Below are 7,059 nucleotides of genomic sequence, written 5' to 3' on the forward strand. Positions count from 1 at the left end.
CATGGAGTCTTGCCACCACATCATAAACAAACACACGACTACTACTACTACTGTAGACTCTGAAATGTGGATCTTAGGTGGAGACTACGACTACTACTACTACTACTTCTAATACTACTACTTTTACTACAGTAGACTCTGAAATGTGGATCTTAGGTGAGACTACGACTACTACTACTATTACTACTATTACTAGTACTACTAGTACTACTACTACTACTACTACTACTACTACTACTACTACTATTACTACTACTACTATTACTACTACTGTTAGTACTACTATTACTACTACTACTACAACTACTACAACTACAGTAGACTCTGAAATGTGGATCTTAGGTGAGACTACTACTACTACTACTACTACAGTACACTCTGAAATGTGGTCATGTTGGATCTTGTTAATATTCTGGAGAAGCTACAGCTCACCACAGCCGACTTAGCTAAATTAGCATTCCGGTGGACTCTTGACAAGTGAACAAGACAAGATTGTAGAAAAGACCATGTTCATATTATGGAAACTAAAGAGTTTCAGGTCCTCTTCTTTGGGTCGCATTTTATTCAGCAGATGCACACGGGCACCAATTATGTTAGCGACAATGACATTTCGCAAAATCACTCCAAAACATGCTCACATATTGAAATATTACTCCTGGAAAGCATTTTTCCTGAAACGAATCTGAATAACCCACTGAGACGTCCAACCACGGACTGTCTATTGTTGACGAATACTAAAATAGGAAATTAAAAAGGAAATGGCTCGTCCGGCAGATGAATGCATCTGTGCATGCTTTTGCCCATTTTTCACGGAGCTTTTCCCCTCGGCTAGAGCGCTGCTTCTGCGCAAAAGGCCGACCTTGATTCCGCAGCCTAGTTGATGTTTGCGGCAGTTTTAATGTCATAAAGCAAGGCGAACGCATGTCAACATGAGATTCGCGGCGGGGTAACGAGTTTTGCTCCGAGGAAGAGGATGAGGAGGAGGAGGCAGCGGCGGCGGGGGGTGCGTAAGACAGCACCGTTCGAGATCATCCAATAGCGACCGAGCCAAGTCCGAGCAACCGCTTCGTTGCAGCAAGGACGCCGCATAGAAAAGCTCCATCCCCAGCCTCCTCCTCCTCCTCCGCCACCCCTCCCTCCCTCCCTCGGTCGGTCGCTCCCCCCGCCACGACTGCGCTGGTATGCAGACAGCGCCGATAATGACATTCACTGTCTACACTCCCCCAGTCTCGAATGGGAGATCCGCCTCCGCCATCCCTACTACGGCCACCGCCGCCACCGCGGTCCGTACAAGTCGTCACTCCGAGCGGATTCCCCCCGCCGTGTCACCGCGGTCTACTTCGCCGGAGCCGACGCGTTCAACTAAACAACATAACGATTTTCCGCACTGAAATTAATGTCGGGCTATAAGTGACACGAAAAGGGAACGAATATTAAAAGTATAAAAAATAAATTAGGAAAATTTACCAAGTCTAAGTACAAGTCTGACGCCAGTTTATGCACGTCTAACATGCTAACTAGCTTTGCTAACTCGCCCCCGGCGTGCATCCAGTCCGCTCAGCCGAAAAAAAAGCAGCAAAAGTAGGTTAGAACAAGCCAGCTACGCGGTAGTTGAGACGGCGGAAGGTGGGGGAGCTCCAGAAGCCGAGCGCCGTCTCGTTAGTCCGGTCGACTATTACGACAAACGCTGTAGCGTGTTATTCGGAGGTCGAGCGGGGAGCGACGTGCTTACCTCCCCCAGACAGAGAGCGACACAGCGGGCGAAACCGAGCTAGCTTCCCCCCTCTAGCCCAGGGACTCCTCTCAAACAAATCACGGCGACAATGCCTCGTGTAACGAACGAGTCATTCATTTGACGGCTACGAATATAGATACAGCAAATACATACGAGGGGGTTTAAGGAATAAAAAATAAATTAAAGGTTGTAACACTTGCCTCGGTCCACTCGGTCGGTGCTCACTCGCCGGGGGTCTTCTCCGTACTGGAAAAGCCTGGCGGCGGCGGCGGAGCGTCAACAAGATGAGGCTCCGCCACTACGGCCCTGTGACGTCACGCCGCATCGACGACTTTGAGGCGGAGACGTCATCACGGCGACAGGAAACGGTGCGGGGGTGTCTCTCGCCTCTCTCCCTGTCGGTCTACCGTTTCCTCCCGTACGCGTAGACAATTTTGACTATTTTTTTTGCAAATCACTCATTCAGCGCCATCGACTCAAATCCATTCATCTTGGAATTTCATTTCAAATGGATTTGAGTCAATGACGCTGAATGAGTGTAGGGCCGGTTTTTGCTATAGGCAATATAGGCGATCGCAAAGGGTGCAATCTATTTTTGGGGCGCAGTTATGCACTCCCATTGTGTCGCCAATTATATTAATAATTGTTTTGACTGTTATCTCTCATTTCCATGTCAAATTAGCAGCATACAGTTTGCAGGCGGGGGTACTGCATCTCCCCTGGTGTCAGTAAAGTGTCACTGCATCCAGTTTAAAATGGTGCAGTAATCTGAATACCCTGACAAGATTCTATCATCTAATTCAGGGGTGTCAGACTTGGGTTGGTTCATGGGCCGCTTTAACGTCAACTTGATTTCACGTGAACTGATATATTTAGATTTTTTTAAATAAATGGAGTAGAAGAACTGGATTAAAAGCCCCGAATATTCAGTTTTTTACAGATCTAAAACAATGTTTATTTTAGCTTTTTTAAATATATTTTTAGATTTAAAAAAATGATTTTTGAACTAGCCACACAGAAAAATTGATTAAAAATTACAATTATTGATTTAAAAGGGGGAAAATCAGGAAATGTAATATACATCTATACTCTTCATTTAAAAAACATCTAATAATCATTTGTTTTCATTTCAAATGGAAACATTTTTTTAAAATTATATTCAATATTAGTGGAAAAACAAAAATATTTTTATATATTTATTTTTAGATTTTACAAAATGCTTTTTGACCTAAAAACACCCAAAGGAAAAAAATGAATAAAAAAATGCAATTATTCATTTAAAAAGGGTAAAATCAGGAAATATAATATACATCTATAATCTTCATTTGAATTTGATCCTAAAACAGAAAGTCGGCACTCATCATTTACTTTCCCGGGCCACACAAAATGATGCGGCGGGCCAGATTTGGCCCCCGGGCCACCACTTTGACACAGGTGATCTAATTGGCATGGAAAAATCCATGATGGTGGTCATTTAAAGCAACATTCAAATCGGTCTTAATTTTGATAGGTCTAAATATCACCATATAAAATCCACGATAGCAAAATTCAAATCAGACTTAATACAAAAAAAAATCTTCAAATGGCATTCTCAAAAAAAAAAAAAGATCCACTAGTAATTTAACTTTAAACCATATGGAGCTTATAGCACTTTTTAGCTGTAAGCTAGCGAGGGACGGCTACACTAAAAGTGCGTAATTCCAAATTTGATATACGTATACACTGAACACAATGAGTGATGCAACACATGCTGATAGAAAGTCCTCTCCACAACACTCGTCTGTTTTGCAGCAGCTGCTGGGATGTGACAGCAAGGTCAGCAGTTGTATTATAAGAGCAGATGTGAGTACAGCCCCCCACCCAACAACAACAACAAGAGGTGGAGAGTGTGTGTGTCAGGGGGGGTACATTGATTTTGCTGTAATAACCCAGCTACAAGTGCTATTGGGGAGGGGGACTTCATTCATTTGCCTTGGGCGCTAATGTGACAGTTCATTAGAAAACAGAATGAGTGAAGGATGAGCTACAAGACGAGAAGCTACAACTGTTAACGGACCGGGGCGGGGGGCTAAGTGAACCCCGGGGAGGCGGACATAACGGGAACGTCTTCATATGCTATAATCGATGCCTGGTATCGAAAAGTCTCGAGGCCCAATGAAGGCGTGCGCCAGTACTTTGTAGGAATGATGCTTGATAGCTTCATGGTAGTTGTTACTTAGCATGCTAGCTCCAAGGTGGCTATCGTTTAAAAAAAAAATTGGGGGGATGTTTGATGAAAAGCATACGGCCGATTTTGGAATTGGCGTTCAATACAAAGCGAGCAATGCGATTGGTTAGATGGTCAATGAGCAGCCGTGCTAGATGGAGTCGATGCTAAGACAAATAGCGCGTAGCACAATGGCAAATTACGGACAAGGGAAGGATAACCGTTGCGACAAAAGAATGGATTGGAACTCGTTCGGTGCGGTTGATGATGATGAGGTTGTTTTCATTCTTCTGTATTTAAATGAGTCTGTCCGATCTATTCGAGATGCTACGAATGGATTGGACGATCGGTGTCAATGATAGTTACAAAAAATCCTTTTTCAATTAGTAAGGGTAACACTATTTTGATTGTGAAGAAGTATTTCAGGAATTTTGGGGATATTTCACGGTGACTTCCTGTTGGTTTTAGGCCATTTTAAGCTTTGTTATTAACTCATCTTGTTTTGCGGCACTCTTGATGAAAAAAAATGAAGCATTAAATTCTGTATCTCACTCATACTGTGCGTACAAAGTGTACATCAGGCAGAACGCCCCAGCGGACCCCCGTGTCGGGACGCTTCCGGCCCACGAGCCGTATGTATGACACCACCAGATGGACGGCACTAGACGGCGAGGCATTTTAGCTTCCGTTATTTCGTGTTTGATGACTTGCTATAAAAAACACACACGAAAATAAAAATAAAACACCCTCATAAGTTAGTTCCACAAGTTCCCATTCAGCCCCTGCGAGGGAGAAAAACCACACACCTTCCATTCTAGTCTATGTATGTGTTTTACAAAAGGGAAGACATTTAGCAATATTGTTCCACTGCCTAATTAGTCCCTTCGGGGTTGGGTTGAAAGGATAAAACACCCGCACCAGATAAAAGCAATTATAAAGGGGGATGTTTTCTTTTTCTTTTTTTTTTGGCCGTCATTAATGAAACAAGGTGAACGTATCGCCGCGGAGTCACGTGGCCCCCCGGAGTAGGGGGACGGGGGGATGCAACTCACGGAGGGCACGGGAACAATGTCAAACAAGCCATTGTGCGGATTAGCAATTATGCAAAGACATTTGCTCTGGATGTAGTCATTTTCCAGCGTGCAAATGGGATTCACCTGGGAGGGCGCGGGGAATAAAGGCCACCCACGGCACCCTCGGCCCCCCCGCCCTCGCCATTGTTCCGACTTATTGCGGCGCACAAATCAATCGGCTTCAATTATTTGCGGCACATCATCGTTTCTGTGACCCTGGTGGTTCGCGCCGGCCGTTAGGTCAGAGAGGGCGACGTGGGGCGGCAGCAGGGCGGCGTGGGGTGGTCAGGTGTCAATGACTCTCCAGGGATGTCTGGGGGGCGTTTGGCAAGAGGAAGGACGGAAGAGCTCTACTAACGTATTTTCTCGCGTATTAGTCGCCCCGTAAAATTGCCTTAAAGTCGTTGAATTTGACAATTTCTCTCGTATAAGCCGCCCAATTCACAAGTTTCACTTCCCCTAAAAATTGCCTTAATCGTTGAATTTTACAATTTATCTCGTTTAAGCCGCCCCCTGATTCACAATTTTCACTTTCCCTAAAAATTGTTGAATTCTACAATTTCTCTCGTATAAGCCGCCCCAATTCACAATTTTCACCTCCCCTTAAAATTGCCTTAAAGTCATTGAATTTTACAATTTCTCTCGTATAAGCCGCCCCCTAATTCACAATTTTCACTTCCCCTTAAAATTGCCTTAAAATCGTTGAATTTTACAATTTCTCTCGTATAAGCCGCCCCTTGATTCACAATTTTCACTTCCCCTTAAAATTGCCTTAAAATCATTGAATTTTACAATTTCTCTCGTATAAGCCGCCCCCTGATTCACAATTTTCACTTCCCCTAAAAATTGCCTTAAAAATCGTTGAATTTTTACAATTTCTCTCGTATAAGCCGCCCCCTGATTGACAATTTTCACCTCCATATTCATGGTTTTAATAGGGAGTACAAACATGTTATTTTGACGGGAACATTTTAAGAAAAGTCATCAAATGTGGTATTTCTGAGATACTATGTGAATCGGATGGGTCGTCTTCCCTGAGCAAGTAGTAAATTTTTTCACATTTTATGCAAAATACAGTATTTATTATTAATTTCATTCATAGAGATCAACATTAATTTTATCTGTTTACCTTTTCTCTATTTTGACATAAATGCCGCATTGTGCGTTATGGCGTTTCGTCTTTGTCACGGTGCCATTTTGTGCGTGTCAAGTCTAATTTATGCGCATATAAGCCGTACCCTCGATTCAGTCATCATTTTTTTAGCGACAAATACGACGTATATGCAAGAAAATACAGTATTTTTATTGCTAAATTGCTACACAATAATATCGACATTTTTTTTACCACAAGGACAAAATAAAATGTTTATTTGACTTTTTTTGTCTTTTGCACAATAATAAAATGTCAGCAGAGTCGTCCGGGTGTGTTCCAAAATACACCCCGTAACATTTCGTACTCGTTCTGGTGATTAGAAATAATATAAAGTAACAATAAAATTTAGAAAAAAAAGTAACAATGTGTTTCAAAGAGGCTCGTGCTCCGTCACTTAAAGTTTTAAGTCGAGTGGAATGGTTCGGAAAAATCTACGGATCTTCTTTTTTGGAAGAAAAAATAGTTGTAAAAGTCAGAACATGGAACGGAGAAATAAAGGTTTAAAAAAAATGCATTAACGGAGAAGAACATGACAGAACTTTTGCGTATTTCCACAAATAGCGACCTTCCAGATAGACGTCCAATTCATTTGAGCATAAAGGGCTGGCAGCGAGTAATCACTGGCAAAATTCCAATTCCAAAATGAATTGGACGTCTATCGCGGGATTAAAAATCGTGGTAAACGACCGCTTTGCGTTCTAAATTGGGATTGGGAGACTCTCTCAATCCAGTGACTGTTTCCTTCTGTTGTCGCTATTGTTTTGGCTAGCTAGCAAGGTCGCGTTAGCGTCACGGCGTGACGACACGGCCACTATTTGAGGAAATCCGCTCCCTTCAAGATAGACACACGCCATAAACAATTAGTTTGTTTGTTTTTTTTGACCGTGTGAAT

General features: G+C 42.8%; 1 protein-coding gene across 2 annotated transcripts in view; it reads right to left on the reverse strand.

Moving 5' to 3' along the window:
* The window catches only part of skila (SKI-like proto-oncogene a), a 32,621-nt gene extending 30,501 nt beyond the window's left edge, over window positions 1–2,120 (reverse strand). Inside the window, exon 1 of one of the 2 annotated variants that reach the window (XM_077614649.1) lies at window positions 1,936–2,120. The gene's annotated coding sequence lies outside the window, so the exon portion shown is untranslated. Of the gene's footprint in view, window positions 1–1,931 lie in introns of both variants that reach the window. The other variant, XM_077614650.1, reaches the window with a different exon arrangement.
* Window positions 2,121–7,059: the final 4,939 nt, after the last annotated feature.

Source organism: Stigmatopora argus, chromosome 12, assembly GCF_051989625.1.
Source record: "Stigmatopora argus isolate UIUO_Sarg chromosome 12, RoL_Sarg_1.0, whole genome shotgun sequence".
Lineage (NCBI taxonomy): Eukaryota > Metazoa > Chordata > Actinopteri > Syngnathiformes > Syngnathidae > Stigmatopora > Stigmatopora argus.